This window comes from Pezoporus occidentalis, unplaced genomic scaffold, assembly GCF_034315485.1.
Source record: "Pezoporus occidentalis ecotype Australia unplaced genomic scaffold, CSIRO_AGI_Poc_V1 ctg124, whole genome shotgun sequence".
Classification (NCBI taxonomy): Eukaryota; Metazoa; Chordata; class Aves; order Psittaciformes; family Psittacidae; genus Pezoporus; species Pezoporus occidentalis.
Window position 1 is genome coordinate 2,710,270 of NW_026913038.1, and position 24,153 is coordinate 2,734,422.

Sequence of the window (24,153 nt, forward strand, 5' to 3'; positions counted from 1 at the left end):
TCCAATTTTCTGACTAAAATGTTCATCAGCTTTTTCCAAAGAGGTTTGTATCCAGGGCACAGAAACAGTTTGTGGATTTTAGATTCCTGAAATACTTAACAATGCTATTCAGGGGAAAAAAATACTGTCTTCTTGTCCTAAATAAAACAGATTCACATGCAAAGTATTAATGAATCCAGCTGACAGCTTAAGGATAGAAGTAGCATGAACCCCCCTAAATATGACCTAATCAAAGATTTTCCAGAACAGAATTTCTGGAAAGTGTTGGGATATAATAAAAAAGCAAAGAGAACAATATTAAAAGTCTAATTCAGAGTGGCCAAAATGAGACTGTGGGGTTTTCTTCCACCCAGGGGTCACAGCCCCCCTTACTGGAGCATTTCAGGTCCTGATCTGTGGGGCTGGGTACCAGTGTGCAGTGGTCAGCCTCCAGCACAGTGCCTGGGCTGCTTGGCTCCTTTTGGAGCTTTGCTTGTTGGAATCTGTAGTCTCCAGGCTGCATCTCCATTATTAACAAGGAGAGCAGTGGTAATCTGCTCCATTATAGGCAAATCAAGTGCAGCTCTTTGGCTCCTGGCATGTTCCCAACACGGCTCTGAGAGGAGCATAATTCCACAAAATCCATAAAATTCAGAGCACAAGACTGCTGCTGTTCCCCCTTCCCCATGCCTTGCAGGTAATGTAAAGTCCTCTGTTGGGATACTTCACAGAGGAGGGACATATTCTGCATATACCTAATGAATATTGGTTTTCTATTGCTAAGGGGACGAGTTAAGAAGAGTTTCAGTTTTACCTTTGACTTCCCTACCTGATGGGTTTCATGTCATATTTCCACTGGCAAGGGGCTGGAGGGGTGACTGTTGCATATTCAGTGTTCCCCTCCTTTTGCCTTGCAGGGGAAAGAGGGTGTGTTTCCAGCAACAGAGTAGAATGAACTCATGCTTTCCAATTTTTCCCCATGTTAGGAAATAGGTCCTGTCTCATTACTGGTGACAGCACATATTGGTAGGTCATAGAGCAAAGGGAGAGCCTTGCGTAGAACAGCTGGGGCCCAGAGCCAGAAATCTCATTAAAGTAAGCTGCTGCTATTTCCAGCCTGTAATGGAGCTTTGGAGCTTGATTATATTCAGTGAAAGCAGGTCATTACAAACACAGTGCTTTTTGCATATTATCTAAATTGAAATAATAATATGTTCTCTCCTTTCATGTGCTATATTGATAAATCCCAACTTATGAATGAAACATGTTGATTAGTTAGTTAAAAATAATTAGTTTCATATTATGCTCCTAAGTTTAAGGCTTGATTAGTGCAAACAAATAACTTTTGATAATAAGTCATTTACAGATTATTCTCTTAAATGGAGCACACAGGCATAAAAATAATCTGCAGCAATAAATTGTGTTATTTGTTCTCTCTTTTCTCTTTGACTTGAAATGTAAGAGTACTTTTAGAACTTGAGAGGCAGAATGTCTATGTGCAGATTCTGATCTCAACAGCAATGGCTGCAGTGCAACTCTGGCTTACTTGATTGAGGTGACAATGTACCAGATAAGAGTATGGTGTTCTTTGATTCAGTCTTTCTGGTCATCTAGCTCCAAAAGAACAATTGCTGTTTACAATGACTGAGAACATTGCTGTGTTTAGCTTCTCCTTATTTAGCTTGCATTTAAGTGTTCTGATATTTACATCAGAACTGAGCTAATGAGTTGTTTTCTGTATTAGTGGTAGCTCTAAGTAACCTTTTCAGTTCTTTTGAAAGAAAACAAAGCCCTGCATGAACATTATTTTTCTACTTCTTCGTTCACTGAAGTCAGCACAATTCAACAATGTCCACAAAGCATAAGCACAGTCCTGAATATGGACATTTTCCTGAACCGGAGCTTAGAGCAGTCATAAGGACAAAGTCTTTTTCTTAGCTCCCCTAGGATTCTTCTCACACTGGTAAAAGATGGGCCTGTGACTGTGTACAGGAGGCAGTCACTAAAGAAAGACTGTACATTGATAGGATTATGGTATATAATAAAATTAGATAACACTGTGGTAAAAAGCCTCAGCTCTGTTGATACTGCTGTCTCTGCTGTTGCTCCCACCTACACAGCCTCTCTGGTGGAAAGTTATGGCTTTCAATTATCACTCTGAAAATCCAGCCCTATTTTGGGAGTGCTTATAACTTGTAGTAGTCATCCACGTTGTGGGAGTCTGACGGGGTTGTTAGAGAACATCAGCCTTCGTATTTAGGCGCTGGAGCGTGACAATTCTAGATGAAGCAAATAATACACTTTTGTAAAGCATTTCTATAAAACACTTTCCTTCCTGGTTGACAGGAAAACTTGTGAAGCCTGGAAAGAGAACCAGACCCATGCTCCATTCTCCCACTTTCCAGATTTCCAGCAAGGGATTTAATTCAATAGCAGCAGTTGTGGTATGGACACTTGTCCAGTGGTGGCTGAGACCACCAGATTACTGACAATACATAATCACAAAATAGCCAGGAGCTAGAAATGGCTAAATCTTTATTGTTGTGTGGAAGACCTGAAGTGACTTACTGGTTAAAAACTCTTCAGTCCTTCCCAATCCTCTCTGAGGGCACTTACTGAGGAATGGTAATGGTTTACAGTCTCAGAGTGCTTTTAAAGCACTCAGTGTCAGAAAAAATGGCATTAACCCACTCTCCTCTCCCGATTCTGGACCTGATTCTCAATGCTAATCAAGAGTAATTTCAGTGAAGGGAAGGGAGTTATACAAGACCTGTGTAAAAGTGGAATCAGATCCATGTATCGTACATTTAAGATTCCTGGCAAAATACACTCTATTTACTTGAGGAAATTAAAACATTTCAAAGAGTGGATGATTTAAGGGCTATGTTCTTACTTCCTAGAAATTAGAACAGTACATCAGGTAATCAATAAGTGTATAAAACTGTCTAAAATGCAAGCATTGCAGAGGTCAGGAATGGAAAAAAGCGCAGCTGAAATCACTTTACATGATATACTGGAAAAACAACATTATTTTTACCAGCAGCAGTGAGAAGCCATTGCAAAAGGCAAGAAGCTGATTTAATGGTATGGCAAACAACATTTGTTCCATAAAGCCAATTTTGCCACTTACGTGACAAATAAAACAACACAAAATTAGGCTGTTCAGCTAAGCACTTTAGCTCCAGCCTCCCTTGAACTTCGAGAAATTCAGGGGAACAAGAGCTTGGGTTGGGCCTATCTGTATCAGAAACACAGCACTGCATTTATACCATGTTATCAGTATTTTTTTCACTTCAAATCACAAGCACCAGGCAGTGTGGTGTGTATATCTCTATAATAGAAATGTCTCAGTTACATGCAAAACCTCTCCAGTGCCTTCCACAAGAAGAGGCTCCATTAAGACTAATGAAAATGCTGATTCTGCACAACAGATGCCACAGATCCTCCAGGAGAGCTGTAGGAAAGAAATGGACTCTTAAACAGGTAGGGAGTCACTCAGCTTCTACCCTCAAATCTGAAAGAGCTGCTTGATGAGGCTTGATGAGACTTAGATGGAAGCAAGAAATTCAAGAAGGAAATATCCAGGGCTGTGATAGCATAAGGAAGCTGCACATAGTTTTCTGACTTATAATAACTCACAGATCACTGTATCAGCTCCTGGGCTACTGCAGGAGTATAAAGAGGCTGCTAGAAAGAGGAACAAACACTCCTCTATGCTGCTCCCTCCCCCTGCATTACAATAAGCCAAGGCTTGTGATGTTTCGCCAAAGAATGGGGAAACCTAGGAGTGATTTTGGACAATACATGCTGGTGATCATGAGTCACTGGCTAATGTTAAAGACAGATCTACAGTCAGATGTGGTGTGTATAACAGTGACATTGTTTGCCATCAGTGGAGTTGCCGTTTGCTTTATGCCTGATCTGAATTTTGCGTATGTTCCTAATGGCATTAAAAGGCATTTTTGTTAATGTACAGTGAGGGGAATAAACCCCTGCGGTGTCAGCCTCAGTTTTGAATGGGTTGGCTTTTTTGGCTTGTCACATCTTTCTAGTGTCTAAACCTCTGCCTTTGTATTGTAATGTGGCGTGCCGTAAATATCTTTAATGGAACAGATTACATCAGCTAACCTAGTGTTGCCAATCTCAATATTAAAATCTGCAGCAGTAAGGAGCCCTGCCCAAAGGACTATGACAAGTATTCAGCTCCATTTATATTAGAATATAAAGTACAGAATGAACCCACATAAATTCTGGCAACTGATACTACCTGTCAGATAAGAATGGCACAGGGGAAAACAATCACAGAGCATCGAAGTTTCTTCTCAGAATTAAGAGCTGTGGAGTACTTGATACATTCCTTTCCTGAACTTGCTGTAGGTTCATAACTTTTTAGTAGTAACTCCCCATCCCCAACAGCCAAGCAAAAGCAAAAAGTAGTTTCCTATTTCTACACACACTGACTCTGTTAAGTTCATGCTGGCTGCAACAAGGGAGAGAGAGATCTGGTAGGATTTAAACATGTTTTCACCTTGTTTCAGATACACAAAAGACACTGTCTAAAATGCTTAAGAATATTCAACATTTTCTTGTGGTTTCTGTATGCTCAGTCAGCTGCACATTGACTGTGCTGTTCTCATGGCAATTCCAAGTTCACTTCAGGTTGTTTAGGGCCAAAGAAAATCCCATTCCTATGGGATACGTTAACATTACATTCCAGTGAGCTTGACCAGAACTATTGTCCCCATGTTAGACTTCATCAGAACTTCCTGTTTTTCAACCCTTACTATGAATATTCTTGGAAGAGACTGATCAAGGATTTATGTATCAAGTGTGAAATAATTAGACTTAGTGGGACACAAGTTCTAAAGCGTGGGAGGCATGAGTCAGCACTTCATCTTTCCAATGTTAATGATTTGTTGTTTATTTTTTAGCGATTTGCAAGGGAAAAACTGGACTGACTTCTCTGCATGGGACTTAAGGATTCTGTAACTGGAAAGATAAAGAAGTTGGCAAGAACTATCCACCATGCTGTTTTCTGACTGCTGCTAGCCCCCGAGAGATGGTTTCATTCCGTTAGTATTTACTGCCCATAAATTGCAACCAGCATGTTGAGATGCTGTTAGGAAAGAACCAATAAAAACACAGGAAATATGACTGCTCAAAATCATATTATCTACTGCAGGAATATGGAACCAGATCCTCATGTCCTGTGCCTTTATTTCAGCAAAGGAGCTGGCCTATTACTTCTATTTAAGATTGGTTGCCATGGTGGTATCATCCGGGCTTTCACCCTGATGAAAATTGTTTGCATCTGTGACGCAGTAGTGCTGGCAACCCAATGTTTGCATCTACCTCTAACACAGGAGTAATTGTGAGAATGGAACCTGGCTGTTCACCTTTGCACAGTAAACAGGTTCCTTAAGCACACACATAGCTCTTGCTGTTAAACCTGCATGGAAGTGGAAAAGCAGTTGGTTTGACAGCTGCTGAGGCTGCTGCGGAAACCTCAGACAAAATGGAAGTGCTGAAGTGAAACTGCATGAGCAGTCTGACCCTTCCCCAGGGGTGATACTGGTGCATGGGTGTGATTTTGCAGTACCAGTGGAATTTCTGGGAAGTTAAAGGTCTCCCATTTTCAAATAGATGGGAAGCCCTGCCTGACATTCAGATCCGCTGATACAAGAGTCTCTCTCTTCCATTTTCTAATGAGTCTTAATCATTAGTGGCTAGTGATCCTATTAGGTGAATGGCAGCCGCTACCAGGAGACTCAGAAATGTCAATGAACAGTAGAACAGGCTAAAAAAGGGACTTTTCATATGCATTTATTTTAGGTAACAGTTCAACTTCTGGCCCAAACTGGCCATGGGTTCAGGTGTAAGAGTGCCAGAATCTCATGAGGGTCCTTCAGAACTTCATCCTGCTTCCCACTGGATTCTCTAGGGCATGTTCACAGAAAAACCCAAGACAGTCCAGGCCTCAAAGGGACATTTAGGCTTGAAGCTTTCTGTCTAATTAAAAAAATTGTTTTGGAATGCTAAACCTCAAACAGGAACACATAGGGTTAACGCTCTTCCCTGCATAAGCTGTCAGCGCTATACTTTGAACAAAACAGCAGCAGCTTTACTAGCTAGAGTAGTGCTTGTTAAATTGAATTAGATCTGGAGCACTAGTATCAGTCCCTTCTCTTTACCTTTATTGGGAAATCCTGCTTTCCAGCATATGTGATAAGTGGGGGAGGAGGAACTCAAGAGCAGCTCTGAACAATGAACAAGGACCAAATGTTATCAGCAGGAAAGAAATTCTGCTAGTGCCAACTCCATAATGGCAGTTAGCATTTTGCAGAGCAGAATCGACCTGGGGCGCCGGCTCTATATTCCTCTCTAGTTTGCAAATAAAAAGCTGGGCAGTCGCCTGTCTGTCTTTCCAGCACACATACTGTATTTCAGCCTGCAATGCCGATTCTGCTGAGCTGTAAGTGAAAGATCTGCTGAGTAAGAAATTATTAAAAGCAAGCAAGAGCCTCATTGTCTTCTGGTGATGTCAGTGTGGCCCTTATCAATAATTGAACAGCTTTTCCAGGAACACAATCTAGAGAGACCAGAGCCTGTGTTACCACGTTGCCACTTCACTCATGTTCCAGGAAAGGTTGCTCTCCACAGAGGCAATATTGTGCCATTTCTTTATTCTGCAGGCTCACGATGCTGGGAGCTGAGGCAGTGCTCCATCTGATACACCACTTCCCACCCACATGCTGTCACACTTAAAAGCATCGCAGGCTTGAAATAGGGACCATTTTAAAAGGGACCAGCCTGTCTGCTGCAGGCTGGAGCCCACTGGGGTGTTCGGAGGGAGAGCTTTGGGTCTTTCAGAGTCCACGAGCCTTCACTGCTGGCTTTTCCTTTGGCTGCAGGTCAGAGCTTCACCCTGCTGCTATCACAAGGACTTGGCATAGGGCACACTGGTCACATCAGAGCACCTGGATACCAGAGCCAGGAGCTTTATATAAAAACTGAGAAGTGGATTCCTGAAAGCTCCCTGTTAAAAAACTGGCACCCAGAGAGTGGGAGAAGCCAGGTGATTTTGCATTTGTATCACGCCTGCAGCAGAACTCTTTCTCTTAAGCCCTTCAAATCAATACACCCCTCTAAGAAGGGGCAAACTTGTAATAAATGCAGGCACACACACACACACCCCCACCCATATATGAGGGAGATTACTCCCATGTCCTCCCTCATATTTCCCCCCAACATGAGGGAGGAAAGTCAGAGGTTAGGCCTTTTATGCAGGTGTGTTCTGAATAATACAAGCCTATAACTGTGCTCTCCTGACAACAGATTTTGTGGGACAGAATTGCATCCCTTACCACAGACCCTGTGGGTTACTCTGATGTCAAAAAGGGGCTACAGACTGTGCCCTTCAAGGCTCTGCTACCCAGGCACACTGTGGGTAAGGCCCTGGCCCCTTCAAGCTCAGCCTTATCATTACACTGTGATCAGGAGAGGCAAGAAAGATTTCTGCAGTAAATATTGGAGTGGGCAGTCTGAGCTGCTTCAAATTAGAGCAGCTCATAAGGAGCTACTAAATATAAAATCATCCTCAGTGCAGCTCCAGTTTAAGCCAGGGCATGCCAGCCCTCAGAGAGGCACAGAATCTCCTGGATGTAAATAAGTCAGGATGAGGAGGAGAATTTGAAGTTTATAATTGAAATCCTGAAAAACAAATAGAAAGGATGCCATGTAAAGGGAGGAGAGCAAAGAAACCCCATCAGCAATGTGAAATGTCCAGTATCTGTAGTCCTACAGTTTGGAATTTCAAGTGTCCTCTGCCACAGCCTTCTGCATTGCTCCGTTTAACTAGTCTCCTATCCTGCATACCTCCATATCCTCTCTACCTTGGAGGATCTCTCAGCTCATTCTAACCCTTCTCTCCCCTCTGGTTTCTTCTGACCATTTCTTCCCCTGTGTTTGTACAGTACCCCACAGCATATTGGTGGCCTAAAAGCCATTAGTAACAACAATAAATACAGTAATTAAATCTTTCAGTAACAGAACTGAATCTTCCATTGCTGCAGTCTGAACTCCACCTACTAAAAAGGCAGATGATGTTCTCTGTGGTTTTCCTGTGTTCCCCAGTTTTGTGGATGGTAGATCTAGACCCAGTTCTACATTTTACATGGGTGTAACTTGGTTTAAGGGGAGTAAAAGTGAGCAAGAGAAACAGATCTCCAAAACCCCTAAAACAGACAGGGTGGTGGTGGCAGGGTCAGGTTCCTGCTGGATATGATTGAACTAGTTCAGTGATCCAAAACTAGATCTGAACTTTACTGCTCTGGCCTATATCTGACAGAGATAAAAGATTCTATCTATATCCTTCAGGCCACACAAGCCCATTTCTAAAGCCATATTGTGTTTCCAGGTTATATTACAGACAGCTGACTCTGCTGACTTCTTGCGTCTGAATCATTCCTCCACTTTAATCCATGTTTTCAACTCCAGAATATACCTAATTCAACAACATCTGGAAATCAATTATCAGTAACTGCTGAAGTTTAATGAGGTGACAGCAGGACACACCAACTAGTATTTAATCATACAAGCCAGACCATGCCGACAGGTTTACAAATACCTTGCTAAGCTTCAGTGTCAACACAATTTTATATAGTGGAGGCAGGTCTTCTCTTGCACTGTACTTGCACCATCCTCAGAGTTGGTGTCATGATACTTTCTGTATGTATACTGTATACTGTATACTATATATATACAGTATATGTATATGTATATATACTATATATATACAGTATATGTACACTGTATACTATAAGCATGGCTCTGAGATGGTTTTCAAGTCCTCACCATACCCACGCCAACTCTACTGCATGTAATTAATCTGCATTCTGAAAATAATCTTTTAATCATAGCATTAAAGGCATAATTTAAAAAGAAAAAAACAAAAAAGGAGAAAGATAAAGAAAAACGAAAACAGATTCTACAGTACAAGACAAAATTAGTAAGGAAAGGTAGCTACATACCAATCTACTATAAGACAGCCCAATTTAACCTGTGGTTTTGTGATCTCCCGCTATATCAGTTTAGACCTATGAGGGAAAGTACATACATCTTCTAAATGGCTGTTTATCACTGAAGCAGGTGCCTTGCAGTCTTTTATCCCTGGCACCGTTTGAAAAATGAGCAGGGAAATGGAGCAGGACACATCTGACAAGTAGGAGTGGAGGCAGATGAGGTGGGCACCTAAACAAGAGCTGGGAATCTAATTTGTCTTGGTATCAACAGTCTTCAAGCATCTAAACATCTTTAGTACCTTGACCCAATTGACTTGGACACAGTTCACCCAATAAATCTGTAGCAAAGCAATTCAAGTGTCCCCAGGTCATCTGCTAGCACCTGAAATAATAAGCTATCTTTCTGCTGTGATGGTTTAGGCATCATAATAAATGGGTCTTCAGGATAGTAAAAGTGGTACTTTTACTGGCTTGATTTGAACTGTCAAGCAAGTAAAAACCCACCAGCTTATTTCCACTTGTGCAGCCTTGACTTAATTCTGGCAGCTTTCCTGAGGTGTATGTGACTTTTCCCAGAGTCAGTTACTACTGTAGGCTGCAGGCTGAAATTTGTCCAAGGTTCTATAGATCTTCAAGCAAAACTCTGCTCTCTGTACAAAATGTGTTGCAACAGTCAACTCCTGCTGAGCACCAGAAACTGGTCCAGGAATTACAGCACTGAGTGTTCAGGCTGGTGACAGATTGCTTTACCTATGCGTAAAACAAGAACATGAACCTGCAGAGATAATTAAGCAGTTGTTGCTAGGAGGCTTCAGAGCTGCTTTCTGAAGTTCTCCTAAAATGACAAGTGCTTTGTTTGGATTTGTAAGAACCTTTGAAAGCTAAGTACAGCTGGATCAAAATCACCATAAAAGGGAATTGGATTTGGTGACCCTCTGTTTCCTGAGACTGATATTTTCTGGGCACAAACCAGCTGTTTGAATCTGTTTCTGAAAGATTCAAGAATGAAAACCTGGGGGGTTTGATACTGTTCATTTGTACTAAGACTGGAGCAGAATATCTCAGTCCAGAATGTATATACCACATTTAGCTGTCATAACACTTGTAATAGAGATAGGTACCATTTAAGTTTTCACAGTCCTTGATCACCAGCCCAAAACCATGCAGTTTACACTTTCAAATGTCTGTACCACAACTCAGATTGTTTGTCGACATGTTACATTTATTTTAATTTGTTTGAGCCCTTCAGAAAGCTTCTTTCTATTCTTCTGACTGGACAGTAGAACCTAAGGGCAACTCTTGTTTCACTGACAGACTGAAAATGGGTAAAAATAGCTATAGCCATTTGGTTTACTTGGGACCTTTGTTGAAAATAAGAATAAAACTAAACCCATGTGTTTGCTGCGAAATGGGGGGGTGTACCCAACCAGTTAACATACAGTCTTATTGGAGACAAGGCACTATTTTTTTCCTCAGAACTCAACTGTTTCCTTGTTGAGAGTTTCCACAGATAAGTTATGAATGATACAAGCATGATGGTTAAGGGAGGGAAGAGTGCTGGAGTGACTTCAGAGAAAGACATAAAGTTTAATAAGCACAAGAGACCCACTAACTAGAGAGACACAAGGGAAGAAGGGTGAGAATGGTCATGAAATTATATATCCACACAAGTATTCAAATAATATTACCGAAAAAGCATAGTTACCACATAAAGTCCATGCCCTATTAAGTAAGGGACTTCTTTGCACAAAGTCCTTTAACGTTGGGGAGGGATCCACTGGGCAGGGACAACAGCATATTTCCTAGAGTCCTACTGTAGTCTGAGAGCCACTAACTAATTAAAAGTATGGGTTTTGGCCCCATCTCCACAGTAAGTCATCAGGACGAATGGAAAGTGCATTTAAACAAGGCAAAGCAATGATGAATCACCAAATCTTCTCCCTGCTGAGAGGGATCAGCCCTCCACTGCTTCTGCAGCATCTGGCTGAGGTACCACTGGGAGAAGTCACTGGAGTTAAATAAAATCACAGCTTTTTCCGAGGACCTTCAAGAGTAATTTGCATATTTAATTCATGTTTCAGAAGCGGAAAAATCATTAAGCCAGTTAAAGAAATAATACCAAAAGCAATGGTGCAAGGGGGGTGGGTGAAGCCTGGTGACTGCAGCTGGATGGGGAAGAGAGGGAGAAACCAGCCTGTGAGCCCTGACTCTTAACACTGCACAAAGCACCACGTATTTAGCATGGCTAAAGCATCTGCCTTTGACAGAGATCCTCTCACTAAGGACAGAAAGAAACGTTCATCAACAGCAACAAAAGACCTTGGAGCATCTCTCCTTAGCCCTTTATTTCCTGAGTGTGTAAGCCATGAATGATGAGTATGCTGAGAGTTAAAGTAAAAATAAAAAATCGCTCTCTAGGAAAACATACAAGAAAAGGGCAGCTAAATCTCTGACAGATGAGAACACTCTCAGGGTGTCAGCAACAGTTGTTCTGATTTACACTATCTGGAGGGAGAGATAAGGACTCCATAGTACAGCAGCATCTAATAAATGATGCCTGCCGCACAATAACGAGAAAAACCTCTTCATTTTATTTATTTATTTAGCAGTTAATTTAGTGTTCCTGAAAGCAAGTGCTTTTTTGCTTTGGTCACTGACAATACAGCCAAGTTCTCCCTCACAGCTCTGTCAAAAGACACTTTATAAGTAACTGGATAGGAGGATCTTCACCCCTGACCTGTGGAATCTACCACTTGAAAAGAAAGATGATGAGCACTGATGCCTGGCAGTCCCTGCCCTGCAGATTGCTCACACAAATCTACCTAGTTCAGACTTGGTCTTCAAAGCAATAAGCAATAGGGCCATGTGTATGTAGTAAGCACATGATGTACTTGCTACTCTGGCTATAAAACTAATCTCATTTTGACTTCTAGGGTCTGCTATGAGAATCTGCAATGAAGCCTTGAGACAGGAAAATCTGATCAAAGTAGAAATAGAAAATAAAAACTCTCCAGTCTCACTCCCCCAGCTGAAGAAAAAACAAACACACAAAAAACCCTTGCCAAAACTGGCAAACAAACAAAACCAAACCTGCTAATTTGGAGGAGAAATTTTAAAAGTCATCTAACACATAATCTAGAACCATTTTCTCTGCTTTGCAGGAAGGACTGCTGCATAATTTCAGTGCACTTGTTCAGAGCAAGGTGTTGCAAACACCTACTTTGTTTTTGCTGCTGCTTCCATGTTCCTCATTCCCTCAGACTGTCCCTAGCTCATTAGTCATGTTGGGGCAATGATAAGGTGGAGAATGATTACATACTTGGCTCAGACTTTTCCCTTCCCAGTACAGAGTGTGCTTGGATCGCTCCTGGGTGGAGACTGACCTGAATGCCTTCTTTAAGCCATATGCATGCAACCCTGTACTGTAATGATTTCTAGTTTGGTTATGTACCTGTTTCTGTTCCCAGGGCCCATCTTTCAAAACAGGATGGTCCTGATTTAGGTCCTGTTGTTGGCTTTGTTGATTTGGCTGAAAAACTGCGGATCCACCACTGAAAAACTCACCTTTTCTCAGCTATCTTCAGAAAACAACATTACTCCGTGCATTCCTTACCCGTTACTATGTGCAAGCAAATTTGGTGAGTGAGTGTGTGTTGTGACAGTCCCCTGAGGAATATTGCCTTTGGGAATCACTTTCTGAGCTTCTTGGAAGGTTCTTTGTGAGTGACTGTGTTTGGAGATGCTCAGTGGTGAGGCTCTGGTTTTGCCTCTCTCAGTTCTGAGCTGTGGGCACCATGTTAGGACATCGATGGTTTTTACTCATCTCAACAACATGTACCTCTTACCCTGAGCCAGACCAGGGCTCACCTCACCGAGTGACACACAGTTGTAGCACGGGACAATTGTCCATATATCATGCAACCAAGTATGTGCTTGGTCTTTTCCCCTAGACCTGCTCTTCTCACATTCTCTTTTCCAGAAAGTACTAATGTCCCTCCTCTACCAGTCTGAGCCTTGGCTTCCTCCTTGACTCAGTCTTTGACTCAAGTTTATGTCAAAGGCTTGTCATTTCTTCTGCTCTATGTTCAGTTTTAGCCTTTCTTCTATTCCCACACTTTAAAAAACAACCCAAATACAAATCGCCTTGTGACTTGCCTGTAGCAAACTTCTCCTTTCTGCCACAACGCTGCCGGTATTACCAGTTCAAAGCCACTCAGACTGTTCCTCCTGTTGCTCCACAGCCTCCCACTGATTACACCCTCACATCCCTCCCCTTTGCATGCAGTGCTTATGGAAAAGAAGGTGAAAGACGCAGGGTGAGGCCAGGGTGCTGGGTAGGACTTTTTGGGCAGTAAAACCCAGAACTGCTGGCAGCAGGGGCTGGCTCAGCCCTCCCGAGGTACCTAAGCTCCTGCATGGCTCCACCTGCTCTTCCAGTTCCCAGCTCCCACAGTGCCAAAACACTTCTGCCAGGGATAGTAATGCTCTCCCTCACATGCCTCTGGCCATACCCGTGTAATAAGCTTCTACGTCCTTCCATAGAACATCTCCTGCTGCTTTGTACTTCTGCATCTGACTCGGGTTCCCACAAGACCACTGCACAGCCCCAGTCTGGCAGGGGTCTGACGCACTCTTGTCTGTGTCGAGCAGAAGAGGGGCAGTGGCAGCATCTGTCATGTCTCCCATCTGCCTGAGGACATGGTAATGTGAAAGAGAACCAGGTGAGACACTTTGCCTGTTCTCCCTCAGTTTTTCTTTTTTGCAGACCCAACCCTCAATGTCAACTCCACCAAACACCAGTGCCACCGAATTCTCACACTGTTGTCCCAACATCCGCATAGGTCTGAACGCTGCTGTCAGCTGTCTTGGCAGACTGAGTGGTTAACCCAGTTGTTACTGAGGCATCATATCCACTCCACCAAAATATATAAAAAATTAAGCTACTATAATATTCGAGACATTAAACCAGTCATCTGAAGTCATCACCAATTTAATTTGCTTTTAAGTCCCTTAGTAATAAAAGGGACCTTGACAGAGGTTTTTCAAAGCTGCTTTGGAATTTAGATTAATCTAATTTCGGGGTTTGTGCACCTACATATCTTAGGCTACACTGAAAATCCCAAGCTAAGTTAATTTTCTATGTGGGAGAAGATGCTGCTTCCTAATGTGAAGGGAGCCACTTGCTTTGCAGCCAAAGTCCACAAAGTCAAAAAGGCTGGGGGAGGCCAGGGAAGAAAGAGGGGCGGCACATTCACAGTGGAAAATGCTATTGATCCTTTGCCATAAGAGTAATAGCCAGTAATACTGCAACATGAACTAACCTGCCCACCAAAGCAAAATGCTCGGTGATTTGTGAAAATCCCTTCTAGAATGTAAAGAACAAGACCAGAAAAGCTATTTAAAGTTTGCAGTTTTCCTCAGGCAATGAAAGAAATAGAAGCCTGATTAAGTCACAGATTTGTTACTCCGCAGGCGAATAAACACATCCCCTGTGCTAGCACACAAAACTCGCTTGGGAAGGGCTGGTGGTTGGGTTTGTCACTGCTGAGGGAGAACATGCAGAGAGAGGAGGAGAGGGAGAAAACACTTTCCCTACCATGAGAAACATGCTCTTAGCGGTTCTCCCATTTTAGGCTCATCCAGCTTACCCAGGCATAGCAATACTGAGCTTGGGGGAACACCCTAACTTACATGTGTTTTGTGATAGAAAGGGATCATCTCTGCTGCTCTGACCCTAGTAGAACTTCTTGTTTTCTTTCTCATTGGCTTCAAGGCTTGAGCTCTTAAATAAATGCTAAAGAAGAAATTCCCATTGGCACAGGGGAGCCAGTAGCAAGGTTTGGCATGGTAATGTACTATTCCAGATACAGGCTGAAATGAGTGTACCACTGTGCAAACAACCGCATGCTCCCAGAAAATACCCTCTGGAGAATTATTGGAAACCATTTCCATCTGACACGTTGGCACTGAGCCCTTTCCCTGGTCAGCATTCCTCTCTCTGGTAGCAGCTAATGAGCTCTGTGCTGAAGCACTGGGCAGCACAGGTGTAGAAAAGCCCCAGTAAAGAGAGGATTTCTGATGTCTTTTATTGTGTGACTGGAAAGAAACACTACGCTGGACATGCACGGACTTCAGAGGGAAGTGGGTCAAACCATTTAATATTATTATTGCAATACAGAAGTGCCCAACAGGCCTTAGCAATGAAAGAGGCTCTGTTGCGCTAAGCTGTGTAGCAGCACTTCCCAACAAAAATGTGGCTGGTACAAGTGAGAGGAACAAGCGGATACAGACCCACCAGGCAAGGGAGCATGAGGGCAAATGAGTTTTCAGTTTGCTGACAATTCTGTGAACATGAATGAGTGATTTTGTTTGTCCAAGATTTTAGAAGTTAAAAAGAGGCAGCTTGGCACTGGACAGAAATGCTTCCCACTGGACTTTGTAATAACCAAACTCCAGAACATTTTTAAATGAAGAGTTAGCCTGAATCAGAAGGACTGAATATAGAAAAATGCCTTGTTTGAAATGTCAGGTGAAATGGGGTTTGGACATCGCTGTGCCTTTCCCAGCATGAAACCAAAATGGATCTTTAGATATTCTTTTGCCAAATCTTCTGTTCTTGCCAGAAGGAATGGCAGAGCTGGAGGCAAACCATCTCACCGTGTGCCCTGCAAAGACCACATGGAAACAAGCCGGGTTATCAGCATGTCAGCTGCCAAACCACTGCTGAGGTTTTCAGTGCACTCCTGGGCTGAGGAAGATTTTGAGGAAGAATGTGGAAGGGGAGAGGGCACCAGCACAGGAGATGCTCTGGGTAAAGAAGATGGGGGTGTAGGTAGAAATGTTTTAAAAATGGAAGAGGAAGGCAAAACATGGAAGGGATCTAAGCACTCTACAGCCCAGCAGATATGACAGGTAGGACTGGGATAGTGTATGAAGGCAGTCATTTCTCTGGGATACCCTGGGGGCGAAGGGGAGGGGGACGGGCACATAGGGTGAGAGATGCTCCAGCCCAGGTGATGAGCCAGAAAACAAACCCCTGTATCTTGCAGGGTTTGCCACTAAAATATGTGCACCTCAGAAAGCTCAAGAGACTAAAAGTCATTTCCAGTGTGAAGTGATGGCGTCTGACCTCTCAGAGGCTGTGGAGGTTGGCGTGGAAAGTATCACAGAGCACAGAACAGAAAGCTGACCTGGCCACTGGTGGGGAGCAAAGAAGGAGACACCAACCACCTTGACCAGAAGTTACCTGAGGGCCTGGAAAAGACCAAGTGCTGCCACCAGATGTTTTCTGTAAGGGATGGGAAGAGGACCCTTTTCAGGGGTGCGTGCGGGGGTGAGGAGCACCAGAGGCACAAGGCTGCTTTGCAAAGCATTTGCGATCAATTATTCATCTGGCAAGTTTGGGACAGATGGCAGGAACGCTGCATGCCCATGTGGATATGCTGCTGCTAGAACAACCCACAGCTCCAGTCCAGAGCCCTGAGGAACTCCTTGATAGAGATGGGCACCACCACAGCAGGGAATGGAGTTCAGCACCCTCCTGTTCCACTCCTATCTTCTGCCCTTCTGCACACAGTGGGGAATAGCAGCCCGGCCCAGCACACAGGCAGGGAAGGATGAACAACCCGACTATGGTGTGAAGGGTTCAGGAGAGAGGGGAGAAACTAGCAATATATGTAGGCCAAGGGGGAGGTAATTTGGGTGCCACATGGGAGTTGGCACTGACCAACAATTTTGGCCCCGGTGCTAGGGTCTGATCAGGCCATGGTGGTTTCTTCCCGAGCCAGCAAACCCAACTATGAGCACCTGCAGAAGTGCTGGCATGTTCCACATGGGCTGCAAGAGACCTTGTCAAGCAAAGTTCTTTTCTCCCTCTGTTTGAAACAGCCCATGAGTAGGCAGAGTTTTTGCCTATTATTCAAAATCATTTGACAACCTATTTATTTTTTACCCTCTAATCATTATTTGATATTCATGTATCCAGCTGGAATTCATTCCTCCTCTGTAATATGAGAAATAAAACTGCTGGAGAGTTTTCCCACCATGAAAACTCATGGTGAGTCCATACAAAGTTCGTTTCTCCACAAGCACTTGCGTATGTAAGCTCAGTATTTCCACCCTTACCAGTGCAAGGACTACTTAGCTGTGTGGGAATGCCTGGAGGTCTTTGAAGAGGACCGGAGCAAACTGGAATTTCAGTTTTAATTAATTGCTGTAGAAAAATGTCACTGGTATTATTCACCCAGCCATACTCTTATGTCATGTTTGCCTGAGACAAAGTTCTCCCATGTACTGTAATGAATCATAATATTTAAGATGAATACAGAGCAGCATTGACATTCACCGGGGCTTGCAGCGGCTGGAGCTCAGGGTGAGCTCTGCCGGGCTCCTCTCCCAGCTGCAGCTGGATGTGCTTCAACTTGACCCTGTCCTAAGCTTCCTGAGGCCTTTTTGTGCTCAGAGGCAGGCAGGCACCCCACGCACAGCCTTTGCAAAAGGGAGAGCTCTCTACACCCTCTGTGCTGGGAATTTCACCACCCGGTAGGACCCATGCATCTTCCCGGCGCAGCTGGAGTGGGAGGGCGGAAGGAGGTGTTGGTAGGGCTGTAAATCACCTTTGCTTCCTGATGATCTCCAGAGCTGCCAGAGATCAGTCTGCTGCAAGCTGAAGAGGCCGAACGAAGGTGGGAAGCCCTTGCTATTGTGCATGATCAGCTTATGCTGCAATTAATGCTTTTTTTCCCCTTTTATTTTTTTTTCAATATCCCTTTGCAGAGCAGGTTCCTCTCTGTTCTCTCCTTTGAGTTAAACCTTCCACCACTCCCATGCCTGCCAACACCCACTGGTACTGCAGTGAAATCTAATCAGAGTGGAGATCAACTCATTATCCTGAGAAGTAAACGTGTCTCTCAGACAAAGCAGCAATTTTGTCTGAGTCATTGCAGCATCCGTGAGTGTATCCAAAACAATCAAAAGCTGGCTAAACCAGTCCATTAGTAGCAGAGCCATCACCTTTTCCTCCTGCATAGTCCCAAGGAGAAGCCATGCTCCGCTTGCCCTACTCCCGGCAAGGAAACCTCCTGCTCCTTTGTTCCCACGATTAATAATTCAAAGCAATCCCATGTCCCAGGTGTTCATGTTTCCCCTTTGTACAGGACTTTAAAACATGGCAAGAGAGGGGCACACTTAATTCCTTGGACTAACTGGTGAAGGGCTGAGAATGGTGCAATTGTTGCTGTGGATGGGGATAAACAACCCAGACTTGTGTGTGCACAAGCGGATGAACATAAGCAGGAGGAGGAACAGCGTTACCATAGAAATGAAGAGCTGCCTGCGCAGGCATCATTTGTCACATCAGCATCCCTGCCACGGGTGCTGCTTCAGCCCTCAAGCTGTGATGAGGGTGGTGGTGCCTTTGGGTGTGCAGGTGTTCATCTGCTCAGAGTTATTTCCTGGTGCCATTTGGGAGAACTGATACTGAACTCTGATAACGGTCAGAAAAGTTTTAGTGGAGGAGCAAGAGTGATCTCTCAGGTGCCATCTAGGAAACAGGCTTCAGCGCTGTTGCTGGGGCACCAGTCCTGCTTCCTGCCACAGCGCCAGCGGATAGAGAAGGGTTGTGGGAGACTGACAGATAAACGCACCTTGTCAGACGGTGGATGTGCACAGCGGGGTCGAGAGCTTTAAATTCCTCCCTTGGTATAAGAAAGATTTGCCTCTGGACTGGTGCCAGCCTATAACCTCATTGAGAACCTGCATGCTCCTTCAGATGGAATAATGACGCTGCAGTGAGTAATACAGCCTCATTTACAGAGACAGAAAGCTTTGGGGTGTATTCCTGCCCTGGGAGTTATGAAGTCTGCTCACTTTGTTCCCCTAAAAGATCCTCACTTATTATGAGTAGAAGCCCAGGCTGTGTTTCCTAACAACCCTCCCCAGGGGATGGCTGGGGTTGACAACACTAGCAATTTTCCTGCAAGCGTTGTGGAATTTGGTATTTTTCATGAAGTCCAAACTCCTGGACTCTTCTCATTAACTGAAAGTCTTAGCTTTCATTTTTTCCTAGGTCTCATGACTGCAAAGAAAAGCTTAAAAACATGACCCTTAAGCCTCATAAATCAGAAGTTAAATAATTTCTTTCTTAAACTCAGCCCAAACATCCCTATTAGAGAAAAAAAAAGAAAAGAGAGAGAAGCAGGAGCTCATGGCATCTTTTTTAACCAGAACTCTTCTTTTTTTTTGCAGGGAGAAGCTGGGGACTGCAGAACCAAGTCTTGATTTTTCAACACTGACAATATATATGTATTGCATGTAAAAATAATACAATGTAAGATAATATATATTTAAGCTCGACCTTGCAAGTCCCTCCTAGTTTATGAAGAGAATTTATTGTCAAGACACGGTCTCCCCTTGGCCTCTGTGAAAACTGCCAACAAAATAGGACATTCTGGGAGAGAACAGAGGAGCTAAATTCATAAACATGACACAGTCAGAACATACAAGCCAATAAATAAATATACCTGAATCCTAACAGCTCTCAGTCAAGAAAAATCATTGTTGACCACTGGCCAGCAAGTTGGCAAACAGCTGCAGAAAACAGCCCTGTAACACCCTACAGTTCATGGTGCCTCTCGAACCATGCAAGCAGTGAACAGGCTGCAGAATGCTTATTTGCCCCTCAGTGGATGCTGCCCCTATACATGGCTTTCCTTCATCAACACTTAATCCAATAAGGAAGACACAGTAAGAATGTAAATGTCAATTGTAGTTGAGAAATTTGACCCGTTGGTCATAGAAGCAGCTTAATTAAATTAGAGTTACTTATTGGAATAAAATAAATGCCCATTGTAGTAAGACTCACAGACAACTGTGTGAAGATAATGTAAAGAAGAGGAAAAGAGGGAGCTGACTTAAACTGCTAAAAGCGAGAAACGGCAAGGTCACAGGCGGGACAGACACCTCCGCTCACTATTCCTGCCTCTTGGACCACGCACAAAACCACTCCACACAGCAGTAATAACAGCTCACATTCGGGAAGCATTTTTCATTGAGGCTCTAGGAGAGCTTTGTTGGCATTGATTATTTAAGGTTCACACTAGGACGTTAAGGTTAGAAAAGCTGTAGCTCAAAGAGGTGAAGTGACTTGTTCGACCATCACCCAGTGAGTCACTGGCAGAAGTGGGAGCAGAGTCCCTCCTGACACTGGCACATTGCTCCAACCAGCACAACATGTGCTGGCTTAGGAGGCAGCATTTGAGCACATGCAACTGCTCTCTGCCGTCAGTTCCTCTCATCTCACAGTTCAAATTAAACTTTCAAGTCTTCCTGCTTTCAGATCTGTATGTACAGTATTTGGGGTTGGTTGTGTTTATTTCCTGCTGTGTAAAAGAGACAGGCTGGTGTGGTTAACACCCCATAAAATGCCTTGAATGTTTAAGGCTTGATACTGCTTTGGCAGACCAAGTATTTCAGTGCAAGTAGTGAAAAAACCCCCAAACCAAGGGGGTGAATTTCAGGCCAAACAGATTTGGTCTTATACAGTTGCCTAGAGGTACTAAAGCTTGATCTCCATGCCAAAACCCTTAGTTTCTCTCAATCACTGAGACTTTTCAAAGTTCAGCTGTTACTTGGCACAACAAATCAGAGCAACTTTTGTAACACTCAATTTTCAAGTGTTTATAAACAGCCCTTCAAAACCACCTGCAATTAAGTAAGCAAGTTTTCACACTTACAGGTCCAGATCTCTGTTTCGCATTTTGATGTGGTCTCAACAAAACAGTCTCAGAAAATGTGAATGCCAAAGACAAAGCAGTGTTTTGTGTCAGCCTGATGCTGCGCGCTCAGGTCTACGTTCCTGGTTCAGATGCAGCTCCAGAAAGCTGGACGTCTCAGTATGTATTTAATTGAGGGTGCTAGAAAAAAACTGCTCTAAGGAAAGATGCTAAAGGAAAAGGATGGAAAAAAAGACAAAAATACTTATTTCAAAGCCAAAAATTTGACAGCAGCAGAGACAACCCTTACTGAGCACGGTAAGCACTGAAAAACGTGCCTGAGAAAGTTATGGGATTCCAACACATGGCTTCCACCCAAGAATCCTGTAAGCATGGCACAAGCAAACCCAGATAAAGACATTTTTAAACAGCCCCTCAAAACAAAAAATTAACAGAAGGAGCTGAACTAGAAAATGTTCACATGTAATTCCAGAGCAGATGGACTGTAAGTCTCTGAAACAGAAGGTCTCACCCACAGAAGTTCCTACCCATCCTTAAGAGGACGAGCAACAACAAAAGCAGCGTTTATAGATCTGGATGTGCTTGTGCTTGCTTACCTCTATGAGACTACGAGTCTCATTGCACAAATTGGGAGGCTTAACTCTCTTTGGGTTGAGCGTTGCCAGGCATGCAGATCTGTGGTTGTGATACAGTACATCACGTAAACCTGACTGCAGTTAGATTAAAGGCCTTCTGTAGGACCACGTGCCTACTGGGGGATCCTGTCCTGACCATGGTCATGGTCAGTGGGACTCTGCGCACTGTGCCTCTGTCACCTTGGTACATAAAGCTGCAAAACTGGGATTTAGATCCAGAGTTCATTGGTATTTGGAGGTGAAATCACCTCTTCCATTCAGAGAGAACCAGACCATTGCTAGACAGCCCACTGAGCTGTTTGGGGATGCATAGGTTAGGAAAGAGACACAGCCAGGTGTCTGAACACTGTGTTGTTGCACAATAATGCTGTACTAGGGCTCAGGCTTGCGCACACCAGAAAGAAAACATGTTTTAGTTCAAGAAGGCTCCCCAGTAACAGCATTCTTTTGACCTGAAGAGCAACCTTGTGAAGTGAATACTTTAAGGCGATACATACTGCTGTGTATCTTACCAGGAGGACAGATGGGATGTGAAACATTCAGACTTGCCTGGGAAGCTGCCCGGTTTTTTGTCTGTCCAGGTAAATCTTTACTAGCAAGAGATGAGGTAACAGGCAGACCTTTTGCTTGTGCTTTAGGAACCCCGAACTCCTGCATGAATTCAGGGGGTCTGGGCTTCTCAACCTTTTTACCAGCCAAGTTCTGAGAAGGTGAATGAAACATCAATAATGGGGGCTCACTGGCATGTGAACGGGCAGGATCCTCACTGAGTGTATGAGAGTCTGGAATCTGAAAGGGAGCAAGAGTTGGATTTAGGGATTGCACCAAGAGCAATGGCTCTGCTTGAACTGATAGATACAGATCTATTGAACTGGTTCTTCCAGCACAGCCTGAGTGCCTGGACTCCTGGCATTTTTGTAGCGTAATAGCACATACATGAATAGTAAGGAGTGGCTGAATGTATAAAACACTGCAGCAGGAGCAGCAATTCAGGAGTCCATTTAACAAGACGATGGCTTTCAGGGTTGTAAATACCTACGAAAGCTTCTGGTCACAGAGCCAGAAAGTCTCAGTAGGGCTGCTCCAGGCACACTGATGCCCCAGAACTGGTGCGGAGGACAGGCGAGATTGCAGTGCCCTGCAGCACACCTTACATTGGGTCCCTCACCCAGGTGCTCCATGCAGACACTTCACACCTCATAACCAGTATCCAGATTTGCAAAAGTAGGTAGGGGAAGGGAGTAATTTTCCAACATTCAGGATCCTCCAGAGGAGTGATTGTCAAATAATTTTATATTTACACACCTAAATATAGGCTGTTAAACTCACCTGGGAGCCTGATCAAAAGAGCTTCTACTGCACCCTGCCTGTCCTCCAGGATGCTGGAGGCTCCCATCCCCCTGCTTCGCCACACCTCAGTGATTCCGCCTGCCAGCCCTCGTAAACCTGCATAAATCAGGGATTTACTGCCGGGAAGCTGAGCATTGATCACAATTGCTCTAGCTCCATAAGGTAGGCCTGGCTAGAACATGGTAAGAATTCTCCCCTGCGGGGACTTTTAAGCAACCGCCAATGATTTCCCATGCTCCTGGTGCCAATAATAAATAAATAAATAAACAGGGGGGGAAATGCAAATGGAGAGGCCACGTAAAACTGCCAAACCAAATTCAGGGAGCAAAAGGAAAAAGGAGGGGAGGGGAGAGGAAAAAAAACAGGCATTGAGAAGAGCACAGTCTAGCCAGTAACACTTTCCAGTCCCATCCATAGCTGAGCTCAGAACAGTAATTCCTTGTTTGCAGGCTCCTCTGTTAGAAGCTAAATGTGATTGCAACTGAAGTACATTGATTAACCCAAAATAACTTTGCCTCAATTTGCTGGCTGCTCAAGAATACTCAGGAGACCTGCTTTTGTTCTGAGCTAGTCACTCAGGAGCTCTGGCTCCGGTCCTTGTGCATCTATTGAAACTGAGTGAACCAGAAAACTGCCAGGAACTGTGCAAGGACACATAGTACAGTTTAATTAGTTTAGAGAGAGGAGTTTATTTTTTTTCCAAGCATCACTTGGGCAAATTGTTGTTGCTGTCTTTTTTTTTCTTTTTTTTTTTCTTATGGTCTTGTTAAAATAATTTCATGGTTGCAGTTTTTGTTCCTGTGCTTAGCAAAGCAAACTGTAGCAGTTACAGCTGGCAAAGGCCTGAGAAGGAGGGCTGGGACAGGCTCTCTCTTCATCCCCCAAAAAATAGTAGTGCAGCATTTTATCAGGCTGCTTGCAAAATGATGCATTTAAAGGGCAAAACTGTCAATGTCAGATGCAAGGCTGAGACACCTATTAATAAACAGCCTCTGCATAGGAAATTCTGTGCAGACTTTAATCGGGAATTTTCCATAGTAACACCATGTTCCTACAGTTAGCTCAGCGACAGCGGTTTAAATTCCACCCAATGGACTTTGCATTCGTCTTTGAAAATAGAAATAATACGTGTGAGATCACAGGTGCTTCATTCCCTTCATTAGGAAACATTTTATGATGGGGTTTTATTCCTCTGCTTTACTCTCTGCACGTTCATGTGAGCTAAAAAGGGAAGTTAATTTTAGAATGACTAAAAGATCTGGAACCGAATCTAGCATAAAATTCATGTTCAGATTCAACGCTGTTATTATCATAAAAGTTGATCTAAGAGCTCCTTCCAAAGAATGATGGAAATCTCACAAGTCACTGCTCTCCTAAGTCCCACAATATTGTACGTAAAACTCTTGCAGGAGTGGCTGTTATTACAAGGTTTTGGCC

At 43.7% G+C, this 24,153-nt stretch overlaps 2 long non-coding RNA genes across 2 annotated transcripts in view; one reads left to right on the forward strand and one right to left on the reverse strand.

The window, feature by feature from the left end:
* The window catches only part of LOC134158081 (uncharacterized), a 203,428-nt gene that overhangs the window by 2,706 nt on the left and 176,569 nt on the right, over positions 1 to 24,153 (reverse strand). The window lies entirely within an intron of this gene.
* LOC134158052 (uncharacterized) lies at positions 2,112 to 5,174 on the forward strand. Its single transcript, XR_009962573.1, has 2 exons — positions 2,112 to 3,462; positions 4,911 to 5,174. It is a non-coding gene; the product is annotated as an uncharacterized LOC134158052 (long non-coding RNA).